General features: G+C 35.9%; 1 pseudogene; it reads left to right on the forward strand.

The window, feature by feature from the left end:
• Window positions 1–27,500, forward strand: part of LOC138002644 (uncharacterized) — a 188,063-nt pseudogene that overhangs the window by 34,402 nt on the left and 126,161 nt on the right.

A 27,500-nucleotide genomic window follows, 5' to 3' on the forward strand; every position in this document is an offset into this window, starting at 1 on the left:
TAATCTTTAGGACAAGTGTGCGGGTTCTTTTACGTCCCACGGGATTATGAACATTGAAGGGTTGTGAGACGGGACCTCCGGCTTATCGTCCTTATCCGAGAAGACTAGGGAGTCTAACCATGTGCAGATGTAATTACAAAGGCACCACTTTCTCCTTAGTTATTTAAAGACCCAGAGTGTTGGTCCGGCCGGAGTTGAACTCACGACCTCCCGCGTAACAGCCCGGTGCTCAACCAACTGAGCCACCGGTGCGCGGTGTCCCATCAATCGTTTTGAGAATTGCGCCCAACCAGATGATAATGCCGAATCTGAATAGACGACTAAACTGTTAACTTTAGCGGAAGCAAAATCCATTCCCCCTCCTAAACCGTCGTCAAGGAAGATAGCTATAGGGATGCCCTGACTCCTCCACGATTTCTCCTACCGATTTCTTCTTACCTCACGGAGGTAGTGTGGCCCAGTGGTTAGGGCGCTTGCCTTGAGATCCGGAGATCCCGGGTTCAAGACCCGCTCTGACCACTCGTTGAATTTGATCCTGGTAGTCCCTGGTTCAACTTCTCAGCTTCACTTGTAAATAGCCAACTGGTTTGCCTCCGGCCAGTTGGGATTCTTAACAGTTGTTGTTGTTCTGTTCTGTCGTTTCGTTGTGTTTCATTGGCCCTGAAAAGCCCCTATGGGGAGCGGTCAATTAAGTATGTATTGTATTATTATTATTGTATTTCTGTAAAGGCCTCAAAATCTTACTGATAACATACGGAGCGGAAGAGAGCCAGAAAGGGAGCACACAAAATTGAAAATATCTGTAAACACCCGTGCCAAAATCCCAAGAGAAGGCGAGAAATTTTCTGTGGTCTGGAAAAATTTCAACTTGGTGGTAACCGGACTTAAGGTCAAATTTGAACAAATAATAATTGCGACTAAACATCTGTGTGGCGACGCTCAGGTCTTCGCATTTAAACTTCTGCTTGTAAATAAACTGGTTGACATGTCAAAGATCCAAAATTAGCCGTTGCTTTCCCGAACTGCGGATCGAGACTGAAAGCGGGTTAATAATATTAGGCTTACAAGCAAGCTCTTCAATGAAGTCCAAGCGAAGTAAATCGTTGACAGCATGGGAAACAAAGTCACTGTTCTCACGTGCAGAAGTGTTGCCCTTGACAAAAGGTGTTGGAAGTTGAAAAAAGGGAATTTTATAACCCTGCATAATAACATTCAAAATGAAGTGCGAAACTTCCGAAGTACGCCAAAAATTGACAAACTTTCTGAGACGGCCGCGCACCGATGAACAAGTCAAATCGACCGCAAGTGGGCCTAATCTTTAATGGAATCGAGTATAAGACAGTCAGCACAAGAAGAAGAACTAGGATCTAAATCAAGGACACCGTCTAGTTTCGATTGCAAGGGCGAATTGCTAACTTTAATATCAACAGAGGAAAGAACTACTCCTCTAGTCCTCTAGTCACTTTGGTGTTGTGTGCTGCTGGGCCACTGAAGGACAAGATACACTAGTGGCCAGGTTCACCGCACGCGAAACATGTCTCCGAATTAGGACGAGCCAAACGACCATGAACGAGGGACGGTATAGGCCGTCCTTGGCTTGGCTAATTCGCAGGCTCAATCGTTAGAAATACCATTTTTACAGACTAACTCATGAAAAACGTATGCTAACCACATCCCCTTACTTCCAGCACCGATTTACTTACCAATATACACGATACAATATACTCGCTAACAATTGATGAACTCTTTGTTGATGTTTCCTACTTTCAATTTCAACCTACAATATTGTAGTTTAAAATTAAATTTACCTAGGTTGAAATCATTTCCAGCTGAATTTCAAATTTACCTGTAACATATACATCAAGTTTCCAAATAAATATACATCGTGAATAGAGATACTTTCCATCGAGTTCTAAACACATCAAGATGCGTGATAACATACACAGTATGAGTGCTAACGTCAGTGTCTTATAGATCTACATCATTTGTGATATATATACATCAAGATTTGTGATATATATAGCGAGATTCGAGCACTTCTTACATGACGACAAGATTACCGCTTGATTTAAAGAGTGAGGGGTCGTGTTTCTTCGTCTATCAGGGGAGTGAAAATATGGCGGGAAACCGACCCGCACAGGCGAGTTCGTCGCTTCCAAAGGGCAGCACTAAAAGCCGAAATCCAGAATCCGGAATACGGAAACCGGCACCCGGAAACCAGAATTATCCACAAATCGCGAGAACTACAACAACAACTTATCCACTGGATAAATCACCACTAGTCCACGGGATAATTCAATAGATATTGCTGGTGTTTATCGGGTGGATAGCGATATCCACCTTCTGAACAATCGAGGCCTCGTTTCTTGTGCATCTTGATTATCATCTAGTCTTCTGAGTGGAAATCCCTGTCTCAAAGGAGACATCAAGTAAATTAATGATCATACTCCAAATTTGTTTATTATACATGGTCAAGTTTATGTAAAAGTAAAAATGTTTGAAATTTATTAAACTAAAACAAAGTTGTGTTTTACCGTCTGTCCTTCCTTTGATAATGTTCTATGTATGTCATTCTTCATACTACTTCCTTTTGCTAATTAAACTTATACAATACTAACAATACTTACAGTAATAACATTACTTACCAAGAATCCGGAAACCGACACCTGGAAACCAGAATTATCCACAAATCGCGAGAACTACAACAACGTACCCACTCCTTGTACGCTCTGCTATAATTCCCACACTCAAGTATTTGACCTTGTTATTCTGGAGATAAAGACTTGAACATGGTGATGGCATCATCAAGGTAAGGCAGTCCACATTACAATAAAGGAAACTTAAAACTTGTTTAATTAATTTTTATTGTTTTTTCACCTGCCTTGGTACAAAAATGCCTCTTTTAAAGGTACAAGGCGCTAGGTAGCATGTGTTTCGTAAGTGATGGAGCGACTGAAGCTGTCGATTATAGGTTGAGAAAGAACAGAGTGAATATGAAAAATTTACATTCTTTATCGAAGTTTTAACTTAAAAGTTCTTTCGAGACGTCCCACTGGCATTGAATAGGTCAGGAAACAAGCAAGTTTTAAAGATTTTGCCGAAAGGCAGATGAATATTGCGCTTCAAGGTCGACAACTGATGATATGTTCGGGATGAGTTAAAAGGTTTTTCTGCCGTGGACTTCCGAGAGACGTAATTTTATGACACCCAAAATGCCCAAAAAGTAGAACGAAACAATGCAATAACCACCTTAAACTTTTGAAAAACAGTTTGAAAAATGCATCAAAAGGAAGGAGAAACATTGATGGACAGAAATCATCGGACAAGATTGAAACGGATTGCATTTGGGTAATCATGAAAAAAAAAAAATTCGGCCCGACGTTTTTCAAGGAGTAAGGACAATGTGCAAGCCATGCGAGCCATACGAGTCATGCGAGCCATGGCTGCGAGCCATGCGAGCTGACATGGCGAGCCATGCGAGTCATCATGCGAGTCACACAGTTATTGAAAGCTAACCGTTTTAAAATAGGTGCTCAGACTTAATAACTGTTTTTCAGCGCTATTTGAAATGGGTGCTTGGACTTAAATGCGAAAATCCCATGGCTCGCACATTGTCCATCCCCTTTTTCAAGTTTAAGGCAAATCGCCTTGGATAAAAGTCGCTTTTGCTCAGAATCATTGATGTGTGTTATGTAACGATAATTTTATCAGTAAAGGAAATCCACATTACCATTTTCGAGTTTTAAATTCGACTATAACTCTGCAGAGATATAAGATGTAACTACTCTCTATATGTCTCCTGTCACGTGTCAATCAAAACTAAATCGCTCGTGTTACACTAGTTTCCGGTCGGAGCCTATTTCCGATTTCCGATTACAACACCCGCTTATAATCTCTTATTTTTGAGGCTGTGATAATAGCTAGCAATTAGTTTGGAGAAAAGAAACCATGTTAAAAAACATGTGAGGAAATTGAAAATCAGTGGTTCCATCGTGACTGACCCCTTTAACGCACTCTCCGAAGAAAAAGGTTTAGAAGAATGTGCCAGAATTTTTGGAAAGTTTTCAAAACAATAAAGCTCCAGGAAATGACGGAATTCCAGTTGAATTTTACAAAAAAAATTGGCTAGTTATTAGAGAGCCTTTCATTAGTTGTGTGAATGATTGTTTTGAAAAAGGTGAAATGTCGTGTTCACAGAAACAAGCAGTAATTACCCTTATTGAAAGGAAAGGAAAAGATCGTTCCTTTTTAGAAAATTTGAGACCAATCTCTCTTGTAAACTTGGATGCAAAAATTATGGCCAAGGTTTTAAGGTTTTAACCGTTAGTATAAAGATATTATTCATCACAACCAGAGTGGCTATGTTAAGCATCGGTATATAGGTGAAACTCTGCGTTCAATCTTTGATTTAATGGATTATACTCTTAAAAAAAACATCCCAGGTTTAATGATTTTTATAAAGGTAAAAACGTAAAAAGGTAAAGTAACTTTATTAAACGTCGATAGTTCCTTCAGCTACGAGGCTGGTATCAATGGAAGCCGAAGGTGCGCCCTTTACCCCCCTCCCTCTGTCAGTGCTCCGGTTTAGGGGTATTTACAGCTATAGCTACAGAGGAAAGTCGAAACAGACGTTTAAGTCACCGAGGATCGAGCCGGGGACCTCTCGCTCCGAAAGCCGCGCACTAGCCAACTTATAGACTTCCATAAAGCATTTGAGAGCATAAGAGTGGAATTATCTTGTAAGTTATTTAAGGGCATTTCAGTTTGGTCCAGATTTTATTCGGTGGGTTAAGACATTGTACAAAAATATACAAAGCTTTGTTATTAATAATGGCCTTACAAGGGATTATTTTGCTTTGGAACAGGGTGTAAGACAGGGTGATCCCCTCTCCCCGTATTTATTCGTGGTAGTGGAAACTCTTGCTATAGCCATTCGACAAAATACAGCGATAAAAGGTGTAACAATTAGTTAAGAGGAAACAAAGCTTCTCCAATACGTTGATGATACGACAGCATTTCTATCAGATATAAATTCAGCACGGACTCTATTTACTCTCCTGGATGTTTTTAAGGAACAGTTAGAACTTAGGATAAATTCATTTAAAACTGAGGGAATGTGGGTCGGTTCTTCCAGAAGTAATAAGCTAACACCCTTTGGTATTAAATGGCCCGATGAACCAATTAAGCCCTCGGAGTCTATTGTACTTAGGACATTAAATTGCTGCACGGAAAAAAAATTTTTAATTTTTTTTTTTTGAAAGATCTTTTTCAAGTGATCTTGTGATGCTTTTAAAAAAGCATCACAAGATCACTTGAAAAAGATCTTTCAATTCAAAGTTTTTAATTCGATACTATTTACAAATATAAAGTGATGTAAGATAAGTTACATCTCAGATGATAAGTGTTCATTCTGTAAATCGGAACCAAAAACCCCCTATCATGTCCTTTTTTATTGTAGTCATGTACAACGTTTTTGGAAGACTTTGAATACTATATCTATTAATGACAAAAGAACTGTTCCATCTAATTTTGCAAGATGTCATGATTGGAATACTATATGCAACTTAACTGAATTATTTGTTGCTTATTGCTAAATCATTTATATATATGGGGTTACAGAAGAACATAGCCGCCTTTAAACAAAGGGCTAAAATTAAATACGAAACAGAAAAGTTTATATGTGTTAAAACCAATTGCATGGACAAAGTTAATAAGAAGTGGGCCCTGTGCTTAGACAACATTCTAAATTTTTTATCAGTGTGTTTATTAAAACCGGCTCTGCGCTTGAGTTTGTCATTAATGGAATGTGGATTTTTTTTTTGGTGGGGGGGGGGGGGGGGGGTTGGTATTATGTAATAGCATAAGTATAAGTACAAGTATTTCATTCTTGGTAAGTAATGTTATTACTGTAAGTATTTGTTAGTATTGTATACGTTTAATTAGCAAAAGGAAGTAGTATGAAGAATGACATACATAGAACATTATCAAAGGAAGGATAGACGGTAAAACACAACTTTGTTTCAGTTTAATAAATTTCAAACATTATTACTTTTACATAAACTTGACCATGTATAATAAACAAATTTCGAGTATGATCATCAATTTACTTGATGTCTCCTTTGAGACGGGGATTTCCACCCAGAAGACTAGATGATAATCAAGATGCACAAGAAACGAGGCCTCGATTGTTCAGAAGGTGGATATCGCTACCCACCGGATAAACACCAGCAATATCTATTGAATTATCCCGTGGACTAGTGGTGATTTATCCAGTGGATATGTTGTTGTTGTTGTAATTCTGGTTTCCGGGTGCCGGTTTCCGGATTCCGGATTCTGGATTCCTGCTTTTAGTGCTGCCCTTTGGAAGAGACGAACTCGCCTGTGCGGGTCGGTTTCCCGCCATATTTCCACTCCCCTGATACACGAAGAAACACGACTCCTCACCCTTTAAATCCAGCGGTATTCTTGTCATGTAAGAAGTGTTTGAATCTCGATGTATATATCACAAATCTTGATGTATATATATATATATATATATATATATATATCACGAATGATGTAGATCTATAAGACACTGACGTTAGCAGTCATACTGCGTATGTTATCACGCATCTTGATGTGTTTACAACTCGATGGAAAGTATCTCTATTCATGATGTATATTTATCTGGAAACTTGATTTATATATTGCTAAAAAATCTTGATGTAAAGATATCAGATAATCTTGATGTAAGTGTAGCATTGCTTAACATGTAAATATGACCTTTGATGTATGTATAACAGTCTTGATGCACATGTACAACCACTTGATATATGTATGTCATCCTTATTGTGTAAATAGCAAATCCGATGTTTTGTCCCTTTTTAGCAAGCATATTAATTGCTGGAAGTATTCGTCAAGGTCACGAACTAGTTAGTGTTACTTAAGAAAATGGCCTCTTCTCATGACTTTCTCGGCGCTCTCTTTTGCACGGTCAAGTTCAGTGTGGAATTGGCATACTGCTACAGTTCAGAAAATTTCAGTCGCTTTGCACATGATGTATGTGAAATGCAATTGAAGTTGTTAGTGTTATTGAGCTACATGGAAAGGTCATTTTGTTATTGTTAACCTAAACAAAGCCCTGATATGTAGTCAGTAGTATAGGAGTTGGTGGTATGAGCGCATTTTTGCAAAAATGCTCTCATACCAATCCAACTCCATACTACTTTACATTTAATGGCTTCCAACTTTTGATCTCATATTCTTGGAAATCTATATGTTTTATATTTCTGCGAATCTATGCCGTGGCGAGGCAGAATGGATCCAACGCAAAATTTATTTTTCAAATCTATATGTTATTTAAAATGCGTGACTTTCTAGGAAACACATGAAGTCGATAATGTCATACAATAGGGGGTTTCCCCAGGAACATGAGTCATCACTTGACGATCGTATGATTTTTTTAACCAATCAGAATTGTATCTCGTTTGTTATCAAAAGTACAAGCATTTTGATAAAAATATCAGAAGTACAAGCATTTTGATAAAACTTGGTTGTCTTTAAATTACAACATTCAAGATGCCTTTGAGTTTTGATGAAGCTACTCGCCGATATGAAAATTTTGTTGAGAATATTCAGGATTCTATTTTCACAATTGAAAGTTTTATGGGATCTAATGAGGAGTTTTCCTTTAACATGCCGCAAGCAATTGGGAATTTAGATGAAGTTGATGTGTTACAACAAGAAAGAGCTGTTACGTTGCAGATTCAAGTGTTGGAAGAGTACAAAAAGATGATTGCATATGAAAAGAAGAGAAGATCTTTTGCCGAAATTATTCAAACCAAGAAGAACATCAATGAACTGAAGCTTCAACTAAAGACTAAACGTCGAAGTGACCGAGTTACTCAAAGTCCATACAGTAGATACAAATCAGTACAACAACCACAAACTAAAGCAACAACATCAGCCTCTACATGTGATAAAAATGAAGAAATTTGATTTGTTTGACTTTCAGTTGTTAATTTTGTAGTGACCGTATGCATAACTTGTCACACCATTATTGTGAATATACCGCTTATCATCGAAGCAGGACAATGATACTTTATTAAGCTCATAGCTTCCAAGTTGATGCAAGTTGCTTCTGATCGTTTTCATGGTGTGATGCATTTGCTTGTTATTAAACAGTACGTTTTTATAATTTTTATGAGTGATGTTCTTCTTAATAATATTTTTCTTGATTCCCTTTGCTGTCTTTCCGCCTTTGTCATTGTCTTTCATGTATGAATGCATTTTTGATCTCAATCCGATGAATTCACGAATTGGAACTCCTGATACTTCGTCTTTAAATTTGCCTATAACTTTTTTATTCTCTTTGTTGAAATATGGACTGTCTTCTGGATAGTCACTGTTGTCGAATTTATCTTTATCATTCCAAAAGTCTTGATACGCATCATTAGTTTCAATTTCATAGGTCAAGCTGTCTGTGTCTGTGAATAATAATTTCGCTCTGCTGCCGTATTTTTGTTTGATGTAATTGTAGTGGAAATCATACATTAGTGTCTTACTAAGATCTAGGATACACATACCCACATATGCCGGCCTGTTTAGGGTTAGTGTTTCTTTGATTTTATGCACTGCCACTAGATTTTCATTAAAGATCTTGCTACTGACATATGTTGGTTTAGCAGCCATTTTTGACAGTTTTTTTTCATCAGTTACCAATCTGACATCTACTCGCTTTCTAATGTTTTCCATTGTTTTTCCAAATACACTGTTATTCATAAGCTTGAAGAAGTCTTTCTCAAAAGCATTTTTGGCATTGGTTCTCTTCTGTGTGTTGAAATCAATGTATTCTTTCAACCATGGTGACTGATTGAACTCCAACACTCGATGGACTTTAGTTATTTTTAAACCAAGATCTGTGTATAATTGAAGGTTTCTGTAATGGAGTACGTATTTTTCTTTATTGCTTAATGTAGGTATCAGTTTATGAACTAAACCAGTTGATACATTAAATTTATCGGCTATTTCTTGGCAATAATTAGAAAGCATGTCTTTGTTGACTTTTACCTTTTCAGGTGCTAGTGGGTAGTCATTATGCAAATCATGTAGTTCTTTTGGATATGCTAGGTCTACTTCTAATATTGATCCTTTTTTGCTGTTCTCGCTGTATTTAGACAAATTTATGTTGTTGATTTGCTTTTCTGTCATCCATCTGAATCCACCAGTTGGTAGGTATTGTGACATAGCCCATCCATACAGATTGTTAGCATCAAGATACATGATATACTTTGAGGGCGCCTTCTCATCATATGTTTTCATGTAGTTATTGTTTGCTTTTCCATACCGGTTGGCAATGTAACTTATTCCACCACGCATGCCCTTTTCGATGAATTGAAACATATCAATGTCAGTCATAAGCTCCAATTTAATGTCAGTCATCTTTAACATAGCATCCCAGGAAAGCCCTGGAGACGTGAAATAATGACAGGGGTCTAGTTTGTAGTATTGCAGACAGGTCTTTCGAAAGTTTTCGAATACATCTGCTAACAGAAGTATGTCGGATTTAAGATATAAGTCATGGTACTCGCCCATATTTTTCAGATTGAAAGTGTTCCATACATTTTTAGCATGTTTGTATTGATCATCTGTTATATCCTCATCATTTAATATACTGTAAAATTCTTCTTTTGGTGGTAGCTTTTCATTGAATTTATCAAAGCTATCCATGAAGTCGTATGGATATACTCCTTTTTGAGACATTAAATCACGCTCTTTACCTTTGAATTTTCGAGAAGTATATATTAATGCTTCTTTTGGTAGGTTGCTCACCAGTTTGTCAAGACTTGAGCTCATAAATTGAAAACTATCAATAAAGGTCAGATGATTACCAAGCATGAAAGCCATATACTTTTCCATGTTATTAGGAATTGCATTTATATTCATTTGACACTTTTCGCCTTTCTTATTCGCGTATGTATGCTTTTTCACTATTTCACCGATCTCTTGCATTATAAAATGACTGTCATACCCACGGAGATTGTGAAATATGACTGGTATTTTCTCAGTTATTCGAAAGTTAAGATTGCAATCTTGGTGAGCTGATCCTCTGTATTTACCTGTGATATGGCAATGGTCTCTGACTCTCACATCATTTTCATTGTATTTTTTGTTGCAGATATGACATTTATCAGCTTTTTGAAATTCTTTTTCATCATCTTCAGTCATTCTCAATGGTTTATTGAAATGTTTTTTCATAATCTTCTTGCAGTATTTGACTTCATCCAGCATGGCTTCCATAAATTTGTAAACAGCTTTTTCACCTCTATAAATTTGTACTGGTTTTGTGTATTTATCATCATAACAACACACAACCTTATATCCATAACCACAGTCTGTGTGTCTCTGATAAGCCTCAGTGTATGATTTATCATCATTGGGTTGGCATCCATGTATTTTTTCAGTTATGGCTTCGAAATCTGCATATATTACAAATGGAACTGGTAGTTGTTTATGGAAATTATTGAATTTTAGTATGTTATCATCTTTTGTTGGCATTTTAATTGCTTGTGCTCCATTTAATTGGATACAGTTTTCTTTATGATTATTCAACACTCTTTCAGAAGTGAAATGCTGAAGACAATACATGCAAAAATGTTTTCTCTTTTCATGCTTTGTTATATCATACATGAACTTGTTGAAATCTTTGATTAATACATAGTGCTTGTTTTCATTTTCTGTTATAAGAAGCAGATTCATGCAATCTTCATACTTTTCTTTTGACACATAAATGAGATATTTTTGTTTGTTTTCATAACCGAAAACATTGATGTTAATTTCATTCTGCTTTTCTATTTTGTTGTACTGTTTGGTAGTCACTGGAAATTCAATTCCTGAATAATTCAAATTTTCAATGAATGCTTTATCTGATTTTTTTATTCTTTGAGGATCTTTGTCTTGGGGATTAAGATGTCTTATGTGGCACCACCTGAAGCATTCATTATCCTCATTTTTCATATTAATCAATCCTTTTGCACTGTGTTTGAGTTTATTTGGTAGTTTTATATAAGAAGATCCTTTCATTGGTTCATATTTCACTACATTGAGATAATGATTGTCAACAGATTGAACAGTCCAACCAGATCCCTCTGAAATCCAAACTGCAATCTTGTTTAGTATGACTTGTTTCAACAAAGACAAAGCCAGTTCGATTTGTGTGTCATTTGTTATTGTTTGTGGTTGACTGTTAAAATAAGCCGTTTTGATGATTTTTTCTTTTCGCCCTAGTTGTTTTTCAAATGTGACCCTCAGTGTTTCAACAAACTTTAGACCTTTCATTGATTTCAATATTTTTTTGATATGTATGGCAACAGCCTTTCTTGTATTTTGCAGTTGCATAAGTGGGTCTTTGCTGTTTTTTATGTTGATTTCATAAGACTTTGTGAAACCTTTTAAAGCTTTGTTCGTTTCTTGTATTATGGTCCTTGGTGATGGAACGGGTTGTTTTTTGGTTCTTGGAGCGGCAACCGGTATTTTTGTTCTTACCGCGGCCACAGGTTGTTTGGTTCTTACCGCAGCCACCGGTTTGTATCCATCTCGGAACTCTGGCGGGGGAAGAATTATATTTTCTTCATAGTTTTGCACCATTTGCCGAACACTTTTTCGAGGAGTTGGGATAGGCCTCCGGATCTTGGTTGCTGGTTCGTTTTTATTCAATAATTTTTTTATTATATTCAACAATTCTTGTTTGCTAAGATTTTCTAGGTCATAATGATTCATAATATTACTTGAGATATTATTTTTCATTCTCTATCTTATATAACAATCGACATTCTTTTAAATACTTTATGGATTTTTGGTTGAAACCAATCTGGTACGATTGATTTTAACTGTAAAAATTTGACAAACTATATATTTTCCAATTCATGAATTTTCAAATGCAGTTTGTGTTTCTCACTTTTGATGCTGATGTTTTCCTCTCATGGCATAATTCTTTCCATTGTTGCATATCACACAATACCATTCTGTCTCACGACCATATTTGTTTTTTTTCTCTTGAATCTCTTTGTCAGTGAATTGTTTCTTTGGACCTCGTTTTAAAGTTTCCATATTATATACAGAGACATTATTCTTTTATATGGTTTTAATCAGAATCATCTTCAGAATCATCTTCAGATTCATCTTCAGATTCATTTGGTTTGTATTTGCTGAAAGCTTGTTTTATCTGTTGCAACATGTCGTCGTTTATGTCATCGGGATCCATTACAAAGATTTTTTTTCCATCTGTTACCATGACCATTAATTTTTTATTGAAATGCACCAATTTCAATTTAACGGGTGGATGAATGACAGACAACACATCGGAATAAATCAAATCTTCCAAAAAGACTTTCAACGAAGGATCACGAATTACATGGGACATTAAAGCATTGAATAATGATTTTGGGTTCATATACAATAGGATATATTAGTTTTTCACTTCATCCTTGCAACAATTTTAATGGCTTCAAAAATTGTTGTATCTTTGAAACTCTCTGAACAAAAAATCCATTTTGGCATCCATGTTATGAAACATTCTCTTGATTTCTCTTTCCGGTCCTTTTGTTTTCAATGCACGATACAACAATGGCATCCCTTTTGTTCGCACGTAATGCATGTAAGCCGCGTTATTCACTATCACGTCACAAATCATTTCTGTGACTACTTTTCTGACAACCATGGTTTCTATTATTTGGCTTCCTTTGAAGGTCATATAATTATTACTTACACAGATTCATCACTGTCTTGTGACGACTCAGATTCTTGCGAACTTGAGCAGCTTTCTTCAGATATACTTTCTTGCGATGGCGTCCAATCGGAATCTGAACCAGAGTCTTGATCGCTCTCATAATAGAAACCAAACTTTTCTTCATTTTCAAACTTGTCCATATAATATAAGTATATATTTTTATTTTTTTATAAGTCTTTATGCGCGTTTGTTCGACCACAATTCATATGTTTTCAATGTCTTTCAATGGTATCCAACTGTTGAATTCATCACTGTATCCCTTCCATTTTACCAAAGCTTGTTTCTTTTTGTAGTCTCTTCTGATCACTTTGTCAATACGGAAAATATCCTGCTTTGCTTTTAATAATTCAGGTTCATAAAAACTGCCTTGTATCTCTTCACCTCTGAGATCTTTTAGTTTGTATGTTATTGGATTAGTGTATTGGATCTTATCAACTGTAAACACTTCTTCGGTCCAGTTTGGAGTATATCCTTTATCGAACACATTCCGTTTATACTTGGATATTAGAACCTGGTCACCTGTTTTGAATTTAGGTTTCTGTTTTAATGGCTCCATATCACCATATAGATTGAAGTAAACTATACCTTCATTCCTCTTATTAGATGCTTCTGCAGGTGTCATCTTTATGCTTGAATGTTTTGTGTTGTTGTACTGTTTCACTAGTTTGGGTAGCATATCGAGATACATTGTATTACCTTGAACTGTGAACTGCTTCCACATTTTGGACTTGATTGTTCTATTCCATCTTTCGACCACTGAGGATTTCTCTTCATTTTCAGTGGAGTACATATGTATCCCATTTTTGTCTAACAAGTCCTTCAAGTGTTTGTTATAGAACTCCTTTCCCTTATCAACCCATAAATATTGTGGTCTTCTGCCTTCCTTGAATATTGTTTTGAATGCTTCAGTAACGGATTCACCTTTCTTATCCTTCAATGGGACAATCCAACCGTATTTGCTGAAAACATCAATAACCATGAGAAGATACCGATAACCTTTATTCCATTTGCTAAACTGTTGCATTTCAACTAGATCACTTGCCCATATTTCGTCAATATGATTTACGATTACACGCCGCCGAGTAAAGTTGCGTCTTATGGATGCATGTAATTCATCTGCTAATTTTTCTTGCCAGTTACCCGACGGCTTTTTCCGTTTTTTGAAACTCCAAGACCTAGTTTCTGCTTTGTATTGATAACATTTCTTGCCAACCAATGCCCCCATTGTCTTTCATTATACGGTACGTTGTCTAAAGCTTGAACCATTTTCCTATCTGCTTTGTTTTTACATTTCCTATCATCCTTGCAGACGGAATAATCAACATCGTGTTGCATTGCTATTGCATCAGTTTTTCCAGTGGGCATATCATATATTTCCAATATTTGACCAGTTTTTGGGTCATACTTCAGTTGATTTTTTAAATCATTATATGGTCCGGTGTAATGATGCCCAGGTAATGTCCATCCGCCTTTTGGTTTCGGTAATTTACCAATAGCTTTGTGAATGTCAACAGCACCGCCATCAAGATCTTTTCTGTTTGTTGTGTATTTTTTATTTGGTCTTATTTTTGTCGACAATTGATTGAGAGCTTCAGATCCGACTTTATGAAGTAGAGGATTCATTTTTCTCAAACCATAATCGATTGCTTTTTTCTGCAACTTTGGATCTCTCATTAATTCGGAACCATAATATCTACCCATTTCAACGGCTTTTTTGCCAAGATAAGGTACTCCTTTAGTTAAAAATAATTCTGTTCCAGTATTAGCAATATCACTGAGTAAGCCCGCTCCCAACGGGCTGTTTAGTTTCCCTGTTGTTTAACAAATTTGGTCTTTTTAATGCCGCATTCAGCACAAGTGCAAAAGAACATTAGTCTACCATTTTTGGCTGTTTTGTAACCTGAAGGTTCAACACATTCGGTCACTTTCTTTTGTTTTACACAATATGATTTCATAATATATATAAGTTAGATATTTCTGAAATAATGTTGGATAAATCTCTCATTTTTCATTGTATCATTTATGTCGAACACTTGTAATAAATCGTAATACGAATTACCCTTATTCATTTCATTCAGAAAGTATAAACAGAAATACCCACAAGTTGTTGTTTGTATGTTTTGTATCTGATTGTTTTGATGTAACAAAGTCAGATTTTTCTTTTTGGCATGATTTACAATCTCTTGAAAAGGTGGCATACCAAACGAATCAAAATAATTGATTGCATTATCCTTAACATAAGTGGCTACCCAGTGAGATCCTGACATATAAGCTGGTTCCAGATTGTAAATAAATAACGCCTGTTTATGGTTATGTGGAACTTTTTCATCTCTTGACAGTACATCATTGATTGGTATGTTTAAATATTTACACCATTTTTTCAGATCGTGATTGGACATAGGTATGTTTTTGTGAAATTTTGGTTTTACAATATTGCCCCCAAAATGGGTATGCCATTGAATGGACTGTTTTTTCCCAATAGTAACCCTTTTCCTTTTTTGGTTGAGGATGTTTTTTTTTTTCTACCATTACCAGTCACATATGGCGGATAACTATAAAATGGAGGGGGCATTCCCATTCTAGGTGCACCTGTACCATCCTTTTTCGACGAAGGTGGTCCACCTACCCTAGGTGCTCCTCTTCCCGTTAGCTTTTTGACAAGATTTAAAGCCAAAGGAATTCCAATGCTAGCCAACAGAGTTCCTAGAAATCCACCTGATTGTGTTTTAGTCGGTGTTATTTTAACGCCAGATCCTGTTTGAGCCGCATTCATTATGTCTCTTTGCTGTTTGGTTGTAAACATATTCAGATATGGCATCAGTTGATTGATTGCATTGAAAGGTATCATCATGGGTAATGGCATAGCACCACCTTTTTGACCAGATCCTAACAATTTTTTAGCTCCGGCTTCTGCTAAACCACCAAGAGCACTCAACCCAAGGGTTTTACCAATTGCTGGAAGAGCTCTCATACCAAGTGACAATACGGTGCTCAAAAGACTTCCGCCTACTTGTTTTCTGATATTGGTCTTGGCAAGCTTAATGTCCATTCCTTTGTTCAATTGTCGATTTTTTTGCAATCGTTTTTTCACCATTGCTGGAACATAAAGAGTGTCGTTTCCATTAAGAGAATCATTTGTCAGTCTTAGAACAATTGTTTCCCTTTTATGGTAAGCATTACTCAGATTCTTTTTTTGATTATCTGACAGTCTTACGTTTATTTGATGAAGTTCAGTCATATAATATATGTTACATAATTCCAGTCACAAAAATATACAAATAAATATGTGTCATTCATGGGATTAAACTATAACCAATTCATTACCCACCTTGTCAATAACAACCGACTCTTCGTACAATACAACTGCATGGACATTGAAATCTGCTGCACTATTGGCACTTATTTTATACCTGAAAATCAACTGTTTAGGGTCTCTTGTTACTTTCTCTGCTTGATATGAGAGATCAAAATAGATCAGTGAATACAGGCTGTTATAATTGGCAAGATTCAACTGGGTTCCGGTGTTGTAATCATTTTTTCGCATTGCATAAGACATGAGATCATTGAATATTCTCACTTTGCTTTCACTGTCATATTCTGTTTCTGGGTAGAAAACACCATTGCCATATTCGAGTCTGCATGTTGTTAAATAACTGTTTGCGTCTGCTGCATTTAGTTTGAAGGTATCAAGTATATATGGATTTTGAGTTGCAACTCTGGTTTTAGCCCGTTGTAGATAAACAAAAATTGCTTTGACATTGTCAATGCTGGAAGAAATCTGAAAAAAACCACTGACTCTAGCAGGTGCTGACACTGCATATAGTTCACGCTGATATGTCCATTTGTGTTCTTTCATGAAAGAGCTTACAAATTTGTCGTACATACTGTCTTTTGGTGTTAATTTTGGAACCCATAGTAGAAATCTGTTAATCACTACTCTTCCGGCATCTGCTGCTGCTGCCCTATTGATGAGTTCATTGTCGTTCTGGAGATTCAAATTGAATTGTAACTGCATAGGAACCAACATTTTATCCTGCAACTCTTCAAAAAAACTGTAACGATTGAGAGGTATGATCAAATTCACATCTTTTGCTCCTCCCGTTCCATCATCGTTGGCAGCTTGTGTAAGCACTCTTCTCGATTCATATCCTGAATTAGTATTGGCTGTCGTATCATTTGTGTCTAAATACCAAAAACTGTTTTTACCGACTGATCTGCTGTAATCATCAGAATATTCCAACAGATTCTTCACAAAAGTGACCTTATGTAGATTGTCAGTATCATAAACAATTTTCCCAGCACTTTTAATCATCATATGTGCAATCAATGAATGAGATCCGTTTATCACCGTTATTCTATCGGCTGCTGCATAACCAGCTCCATCTGCTATTTTTTGTAACTGGAATTGAACCTCGAAATAAGCATTGTACCAATCATAGAAAGAACTCCGGTCGTTGATGGTGAATCTATAACCGTTCTTTTCTTGATGTTGATTATTTCCAGGGGCTCTAATTACATCATCAAGTTGGAAACGCACCAACTCATTTCTTTGCAATAATTCACTTGTTCTAAAAGCCATTTATACTATTGTATTATATAATTTTGCTGTCATGTTATTTATTTGAAAAATCTACGCCTTCTTCCAGATCCGGATATCAATCTATTTAGTATCATGTCAGCGCTTTCATCTTGCTGTTTCTGTTCAATGGGCAAGGATGGAACAATTGCTTTTTGTGTTGGTGTTGTGGCTCCTTTTCTCAAATTTGCTAATTTTTTCATTATTAGGTCTCCTGACTTTTCTGCCACCGTCTTGCCAATTTTATCACCTGCATGGGAAACCCCTGATTCTAATGCCTTCTTGGCTAATGGCTTGGCGAATTTCTTGAAAACAGATGATGCCACACTCTTTAACGGTTTGAAAATGTTGTCTAAGATAAGCCCAGACCCTTTGTGTTGAAATACAAATTTACCAAGTTTTGGATGGTAAAACCTCTTAAATTCATACGGTTTCATTATACTGTTACATTAGATACTTTTTAAAATCAGCGAAAAAGACGTATCCGCTCCATTTAGATCCACTAATCTTCTTTTTCCATCTGTTATCATGATTCTGATTGATGAAATTGTAGTTTTGTTCACAGGATTAAGTGTAACTCTTTGTGGTTCGAGGGTGAAGGAGTAACTTGGTTTTAGTACACTAGTTGAGAATGAATAAATAATGTCTGTTTCTTCGCCGTCAACTAAACTTTCGTTTACCAAATCGCAATGAATATTGAGTACGTCTGTGTCTTGACTGAGATTTGGCACTCTTGGTCCAATATGCGTTCCACTTGCTAATATCTTTTTGTCGAAACCGATCAGTTCATTAAAATTACTTGCTCTTAAATCAAGTTGGTAATTTGCAGCTAATGTAACCGTGACTCTGAATGTTGTTTCGTTGAATTCAAGAGTCATCGGATACGTATCACCAGTTTTCGTCACATTTTTAATATGTCTGTCAAAGTCCGTATAATTCCATACCCCAGCTGGAAAGGTAATGTCCTTAAAAGTTGAACCATTATCGGAGCTGTATTTGATTAATTGATTTTTGTACCCAGCATTGACATTGAACCAAGTGAATGACATGTTAATGACTCTGTTAAGACCGATAACGTATTGCTTATTATTGTCTAGAGTTACAGGTCTGGTGAAATTTGTTGCAAAATCTTCTGGTTTATTGTTCCCTTGATTTTTCACACTGTAAGATGATAAAACTATCTCTCGTTCCATTATGTGATTAGGTTACATTAAATTTTGAAATATTGTTTGTATAATTTACCATATTGTGATTTGTTAATTGTTGTCATTTTCAATAATGTGTCCAATATAGAAACACCCATATTTCGCATGTCAATGCTTGTATTGCCAACCAATATCTCACCAATGATCAAATCCAATTTTTTTATGAGTTCTTTCGGTTTGTTAAAAAATATCACATTGCCACCTTTTTGTTTTTTCCTACCATAACCTTCCATTGTTTTCATTTTGTTTTGATAATGTTTTATGTATTCATTTAGAGTTTTCATAGCGCGATCCACTCTTTTGTTTTCCTCTTGCCTATCAGCTTCCGTTATATTCCCACTTTTGTATTGCTTTGTAACGTTTCCTTTGTAGGCTTTCAATTGATTTCTTTTAAATTTAGCCGCATTGACGATCTTATTGAGATATTTTTTGTTTTTTCGTTCAGTCATTTCTTGTTGATTTATTACCTTTTCAACAGAATCATAATTTGGTATACCAAGATCACCTAATATCTCATTTTCCATATCTTCTTCATCCATTCCATAATCTATCTCATCGTCGTCATCATACTCTGGTGGTAATTCTGGTTCTTCAGGAAAGTACTTAGGATCAACATACATCTCTTTTTTTCCTTCCAGAAGATCTTGTAAAGACTCTTCATATGTTGGTGGTTTTGGCACCAGTTGTTTTTCTTGCTGTGGCAAAACAGGTTGTTCAAATAGATCACCAAGATTCATATCTGGAACTTCATCCTCTATATCAATGCCGTAATCAGGAACTTCTCCTTTCTTCAGTGGTCGTTTTTTCCTTGGCAACCTTAAAGCCTGATTACTATCAATAACATCATCTAATTTACTTGTAATTGGTTGGAATACTTTTGAAAATCCCTGTTGACTGGTCTTCTGATCAATATCATGCTTTGTAATTGCATTATGGACATAATTGATCTTATCCCCTAATTCAGATTTACTCTTTGCGAGTTCTTTCCACTTAAGTAAACTCATTTTTGTTATATTATTACTTTACATAAAAATGGAAATTCATATATAAAAAATAACGTTTTACACTATGTTGAACACCATGTTGAACACCATGTTAAACACCATATTATCGAAACAATATACCCATATGATATAAAAATGAAGATACCTAATTATGATACTGGCGACGATGTTGTCACAAACTTCACACAACTACATGATTTTATGCCTGATCGATGCTTCCGCATGCTCATTTGTGGACCTTCTGGTTCGGGAAAAACAAACACACTGATGCATATGATTCACAATCTGTTGTATTTTGATAAAATATACCTTTATGCAAAAAACTTAGAGCAGTCAAAGTATCGGAATCTCATGAAAGAGTTCGAACCATGGAGTGAAGAAGCTGGTTATGATATCATTGAAGCAAGCAATGATAAAATAATTCCTGTAAAAAATCTCAATGGTGACAATCAAAAAATTGTGATATTCGACGATTTCGTATGTGATAAAAACCAAAAACCATTAGTTGACTATTTTATACAGGGGAGACATAAAAACTGCTGTGCCATATATTTGAGTCAAAGCTACTATAAGACACCAAAAGATATTAGATTAAACTGCTCACATTTTGCCATTTATGATTTTCCGAGTACTAATGAAAAAAGTCTCATATGTCGTGAAAACAATGTCTCAAAACAATTATACGAGAAAGCAACTAGAGACCCTTTCAGTTTCATATATATTGACAAACCTGAGAGACAAGTAAAGAAGAATTTTGATGAAACAATATAAATCAATTGTATATGAGTTACTCAAATGGTAAATTACCTGAAGACACTTATTCACATGAAAAAGTCATTGAAATAGTGAAAGGATTGCCTGGTGTTGGTTTTAAACTAACAGATGACGGTGATTATGATATGCAGAATAAAAAACTGAGAAATTTAGATTCACCTCAAACGAATGACGATGCAACTACTAAGAGGTATGTTGATTCGGAAGTTTCTAAGACATTAAAATTGGACGGAAGCAATGCAATGAATGGAGCCCTCAATATGGATAACAGACGGGTTGAAAATATCGCTCCTGCTAGACATGGTCAGAGTGACGCTGTCAGTAGTGCGCATATGCATAACTTTTATTTTGATTTAAATACAAATGATGGAAAGATAGAAGCCCAAAATCCGATTGACATGAAAAATCAAAGAATCCTCGGAGTGAAAGACCCGATACTACATTCAGATGCTTCTAATAAATTTTACGTTGACAGCTCTTTTAATTTTAAAGCTGACAAAACGGAGCTGGCTAATTATTTGAAAAAAGATGGAAGTATTTCCGTAACTGGCAATTTTGACTTTGGAAATAATAAAATCAGCAATCTTGCTGAAGGCACTGGCAATTCTGACGCTGTTACAAAACACCAATTACAAACTGGTTTATCAACCAAACCCAATACAAATCAGGTTGTGTTGCGAGATGGTACGCAAGCAATGACTGGAAATTTGAATATAAACAACAACAAGATCATCAATCTTGCTGATCCGACAGGTGTAAATGATGCCACAGGAAAAGGTTACGTTGATCGATTATTTTTAGATTCACTTCGTTTAGACGGATCCTCTAAAATGACTGGAAATTTGGATATGTCTTTGAACAAAATAATAAATTGCGGACAACCAACCGGTGCTAGAGATGTGACTAACAAAGCTTATGTCGATTCCGAGGTTGGAAAAACATTGAAATTGGATGGAAGCGGTGTAATGACTTCTGTTCTAGACATGAACAATCAACGAATAATAAATCTCGGAAACGCCACACATAATCAAGATGCCATAACTTTGAAGCAAGTAAATGACGCTTTTTCGACTATAAGTACCGAAAACAATAAATATACAGACGAACAAATAGAAAAAAATAAGAAATATGTAGACGACGAAATAGTGAAGAGTCACATAACTACTCACACAAACAGAAAAAATGTGCTGAAATATGCTATGGATGATGGAGAATTTACAGAAGATTATGGAATACAGGATGCCAATTTAATCGACTATAATGACTCACCACATAAAAACAACAAAAAAGCATTTTCATTCAAGGTTCAAAAGGCAACAGATGGTTCCAGTCTGTTCAAAGGACGATTCGATTTTAATCTATTCAAACTAATACGTGACAATTATAGCGATAAATATACTGTGTGTTTAGAAATATATTTCCAAAAAACTGGTTTTGATGTGGAGTTTAATTCATTTCAGGTTACTTTTGAAAAAAGAAACATGAACACCGATAGAACCACTACAGTCAAAACCAACACAGATTATAAATATTATCGCTTTATCATGAACTTATCACCAGATGGTTCTTCACCAACTATCGAAAGACGGTTATATGTAACTGTTCAATCCACTTATGACAATAGAAGCCCAACTCTTTTACCATTGTATGTCCTGATTTACGGTATAAAAGGCGAAGCAAAAAACAACCTTGATTTTACTATCTATGATTACGAATTGGCTTATCAAGTTGTAAATAATCAATTTCAAATGCATGTACCAATCAATATGAATGGTAATAAAATTTTAGGGTTATTTGATAAGATATTACCGTCTTACGCCTATGGAACCACTTCAGAATCATCACTGGGTTGTGATTTCAATATTTCTAGAACAGTACCTCTAACATTTACTAAAATTTATATTGATAAAATAAAAATTTATGCTAAAAAAAATTATCCATCAGAGTCGAATCACGATATAACTTTTTATGGAGACGCTAGTGTATTTTATGACATAGATTTTTCAACAAGCAAAATACTTACTGTCAATATCAATCGATATTTTGAAAACATAACAAACATACGAATAAATTTTGATGATGACGATGGGGATGGCGTAAGATCTTATGTTTACATTGTACATTACAAAACATTACTGATTAATTGAATTATATAATGCAACAGTATATGACATTGTATGTAAAAAATTTAGATGGTACACATCTTCTTGACGACAATGGTGACAGAATTGAATACACCATTGACTATCACTCTGATGATGATTTTACCTATCAAGCTCAAGCTCAACTTTCAGTAAATGATGATGGACATATAGAAACTGACAGAAATCTCGTCGTTAAGGCTGCTACGGAAGATAACCATGTTGTCATAAAAAAACAACTCGATTTGAAGTTAGACAGATCGACTTTTATTATTTCGAACAGTCTACCTGGTATACCAGTGTTAGACAAAATCAGCATTGCATTAATTCCAGCTTTATCAGTAGTCACAGCCGATTCAAATGATAGAGTTAGTTCATGGATTGATCCTGTGAATAATATCGATTTTTCACAACAAACCAATTCAAAAAAGCCTCTTCTTCTGAGGGATTCATTGAAAAAACGTTTTTTCATACGTTTCGATGGTAGTGATGACTATTTGGAAAAAAAATCATTTGATGTTTCTGAAATAGCGGGTAGTTCTGGTAACACATGTACAGTAATGTTGATTGTCAAAACAGAATCGATAGCTGACCAATCACAATTTCAATGGGGGCGTGGAGCCATCAGATTCGGTGTGCATTTACCATGGGGAGACGGCACAGTCTATATCGATTTTGGTTCAATATCGGATGGTAGACTCGAAGTTCTTTCTTTGCCGAATCTCACAGGTAATATCGAGGTGTGGACGATCCGTGTTAATCAGACAAATATGGAACTTTTTAGAGGTGTTTCAACAGTGACTCCGATTAAAACAGAAACAATTTCTGCTACTCTTACAGGTTCAGCACAAGAAATATTCATTGGATGTCAGGTTCATGATAATGGCGTTGCTATAAAGTTCTGTAAAATGGATTTATATGCTTTTGCCGTTTGGGCTAAATCTCTGTCTGATGATGAATTGAAAAATATGTTCAGATTCATTCAAAATCATTTCGATTTGTGATGTGGATTTTCAAAATATATAACTCAATATATATGTATATCGACAATTTATTACGATTTGTGGAATATAGTTTTCAAGAAGCAAAAGAAAAACATCCATGCATTAATGACAAAATATTAAAATCAGCACTTGTTTATCAATACCTGCACTGTTTCTATTTTAAAAGAGACATGTCTATGAATGAGATTCTTGAACTCAATGATGGTGAAATTGGTCTTCTTGGACCAGGTAGTGGCTGTCTAACATGGTTACTTGAAAAGCTCTTCGGTTGGATTGATATATTAAATTCACATAGTGTATTACATGATGCTTCCGGGAGGTTTTATGACCACCATAAGCTCGGTAGAGGTTACACTTATGCTATTTCAGAAAAATACACAACTAAACTGATTAAAAGATCACCTTTTTGTGGTCAAGTCAGTGGTATACTATATTGTCTGTGCAGACGATTAACAATCTAGACCATATATATGGCAGATCGAAAAAAGAGAATATTTAGCTGGAACCATATTTCAGACAAACTCTCAGAAGATCAGGTTGATGAACTAAAGAGCTATTATAAGGCATACCATAGAAAGTGTTGGGCTTACAAACACGCTGTAAAACGGTTCAAAAGATTTAAATTGATAGGTAATAGTATTTCTGTTCTAACTGGAGCAGGTGGTTTGGTTTCGGCTGTGGTGACAGGAGGTATAGCCCTTGTAGCTATTAGCACTTGTGCTTTGTTAATCAAGTCTTACATGGATTTCCAATCACTGGATCTTAAAATACAAAATTGCACATATGCATACCAAAGTTATCAACATCTATTGAATTCAATAAAAGACATGTTGAGAAGCGGTGATTTTCAACCATCGTTTCACACAGAATTAAAAAATGTAGATGATTTTGTGACTGATGTTTGTCCTAGTGTTGACAAGTTCTACGCTAAATACAATGACAAATTCATTCCTTAACTATTTCATTAATTCGGTCTGATGCCAATGACAGGATGTCTTTCCAATATCGTTCATATGATTGAAGTGTCTTTTTGGATTTACTCGTCTTGACCTTTTCAAAAGGAAGATCAAGCATTTTAAATATTTGTTTTAAAATGAAATTTATGTTAATCATACGCTTTCTTTCAATGTTAACATCTTTCAAAACTTCCCCGATAGCCGCAAAAATTCGAATTATTTTATCCATATTTTTTACAGAAATCTGGAAACCATTTTTAATGGCAATGTTATTGATAATGTTTTTGATATGATATTTTCTTTGGTAAACACTTTTACGATGAAATCTATGCTTATTTGAGTGAAAATCAACAAATTCTATAAGTGGTTTATAGCCATTAACCAACCCACATTTTTTACAAACTAGCATATTGTTATCATTCACTATAAACGGTTCATCACAACATTGTTCTGTTTTTTTAGTAGGCTTTGAGATTTGTTTATTGCAAAATGGGCAGACCACTTCTTCCATATTGACAAGTTCTTTATGCAGTTCTTGGCAACTCATTATACTATTATATGAGATATTATTTTAGGTTTGTTAAAAACATATAGTTCCAAAATAAATTTTGCGTTGGATCCATTCTGCCTCGCCACGGCATAGATTCGCAGAAATATAAAACATATAGATTTCCAAGAATATGAGATCAAAAGTTGGAAGCCATTAAATGTAAAGTAGTATGGAGTTGGATTGGTATGAGAGCATTTTTGCAAAAATGCGCTCATACCACCAACTCCTATACTACTGTAGTCCAAGTTGTCTTTTGAAAACTCTCTTTTTGAAGACAGGATTTTGCGCAGAACATTAACCTCAGTACGAAGACGTTTTTTAATTGCACCTTTTAGAAGGTTCTTTTATTTTAAAATCTAAATCAAATTCGCAATCTGAGGAGAACGTTATATGATCAGCGTACGTAATCAAGGTTTCCAAATTGCGTTTTGAAACAATCGCCTCTCTCCATGAATATATGTTGTAGGTAAAATCTCAGGTTGGATCTTACAACGGTTGATTGATGACATAAACTAAAAAAACCTTGTTTTGGAACCTAAATTTAAGCCTAAAAATAAGGGTCAGGTTAGGATTAGCATTGGTTATTGTATATGGATATTATTTATGACTCATTTTACAAAAGTAAATAATAAACAGAATTGTTGTGGGTTGAGCATGTTCATCGTTGTGGTGGTGGTGAAGACACAGGACTATAGCCCTAAGAGGTGTGAGCTTGCCGGAGTACCGGCAAGTATATAGTGCAGTTTTTTGTTCCCGGGCCTAATATGTTGAAACACAGAAACCGATAAGATGATAAAAAACATTCAAGTGGTGCTATGTTTAAAAAAAATCACTTCCTTTTTTTCTTCAGATTTTGAAAGTGTGTTTGCTGAACACCTGACTGGCAACACTTTTGAGCTTAAAGTTTGATCTTTATCCGAAGGCCGTTTACTTTGAATGTAAGTTTTGAATTTCTCGGTCCGTCATTACTCACGTTCAAAAGTGACCGACTGGACCTCACAGGGTTGGATCTAGGGAATTGCATCTAGAGATTAATTCTTGGGGCCCTGAAAAATTTATAAAGGGCGCTTTTTAGAAACTACAGAGGAGGGCTGTCGGGCTCAAAAATGGCTTTGTAGTCACGTTTTCGTGATAAAAACATTTATAGAATCATCCGGTTTCAATTTGTAAAAAAGCGTCCACTTTTTCCAAACAAAACTAACTTAATTATCTCCGAAAAATGCATGGTTACTGTTACGACCTACGCAGGACACCGAGCAGAGTGCAAAGACTTCTAGACAGAACCAAAAACAACTTTAACGGCGTTCGGTCCTTCAAAACTACATGAGACTTCGCACGTTGCCCGGGTCACGTGACGATTATCATAACATCTTCCCCTTTGTAAAAAGAAAAGAAAACACTCCGGACAGTTCTTTTGGCATGAAAAAAACGATCAAAATGTTCAACAGTGTTCAAAACCGCCACCACACCTGTGTAGGTTCCACTGGGTCAGCTGCAGGCTTCGTTAACAGTAGGGAATCTGTTTGCGGCACTGACTGGTGTGTTTCAGCTGCTGCTTTCGCTACTGGAAATGATTCTGACTGCGGCACTGATCAGGTGTCTGCGGTTTCGTCGGTAGGTTCACCCATCCGACTCGACAACGTAAGAACGTGGACCAATCATTTTCTTGCAAACAGCCTCTGACCAAGTAGATGCATTTGGCTTCTGTCCAGGTTGCAATTCAGGCAATGCAGTACCCTTCAGGTTGTAGTAGAACGCCTGCATTTGTTTAGAGTGAATCAACGTTCGTTGCACATTCTGTAGGTGTAGGTCTCGGGCTCTAGTTGTTTACCTGTCAAAGGTACCTGTCAGATTTCATGTCCTCCCGCTGAACAGCCTTTGTACAGGAGATGAACCAACTTCCGTGGAGGTATAACGATAATCCAATAGTGCGAGATATGGGTGAAAATGTCCGTCCACTGCTTTCTTCATGCTACCTTCACAGATTTTAACTGCATTCTCAACCTTTCCGTTACTTTGTGAATGAAGCGGAGAGGAGGTGATGTGTTCAAAATGCCAGCCAATTGCAAACCTTGCAAATTCTGCAGAAGCATACTGCGAATCGTTGTCAGAAATGATTATCTCCAGAATTCCATGGCGGCGAAACTGCATTTTCAACTTCTCAATAACAGTTGCTGAATCTGTCTTGTCCAACTTATCCACCTCAAAGAAAAGAAGAGTAATAATCAACCGTAATCAGATATTGACGCCCACATTAAACAGGAACAAGTCTGTGCCAACTTTTTGCCAAGGTCTGGATGGATCTGGCTTAAACGTGTTGCACATTTCAATCATTTCTTTCCTGATATTGGAAGGCACAATGAGGTGCTCGCCATTGAACAGGAGACCATCTTCTATATTGGGCTGTGATTTCATCTCTAAACTGAAAATACGGCTCCACCTCTGCTGAAACCTCATCCAGACTATCAAGCCAACATTCAAGAACAACTGTCATGAGCATCTGAATGTTGCCATCCAAAACAGT

Source organism: Montipora foliosa, chromosome 5, assembly GCF_036669935.1.
Source record: "Montipora foliosa isolate CH-2021 chromosome 5, ASM3666993v2, whole genome shotgun sequence".
NCBI classification, from domain to species: Eukaryota; Metazoa; Cnidaria; class Anthozoa; order Scleractinia; family Acroporidae; genus Montipora; species Montipora foliosa.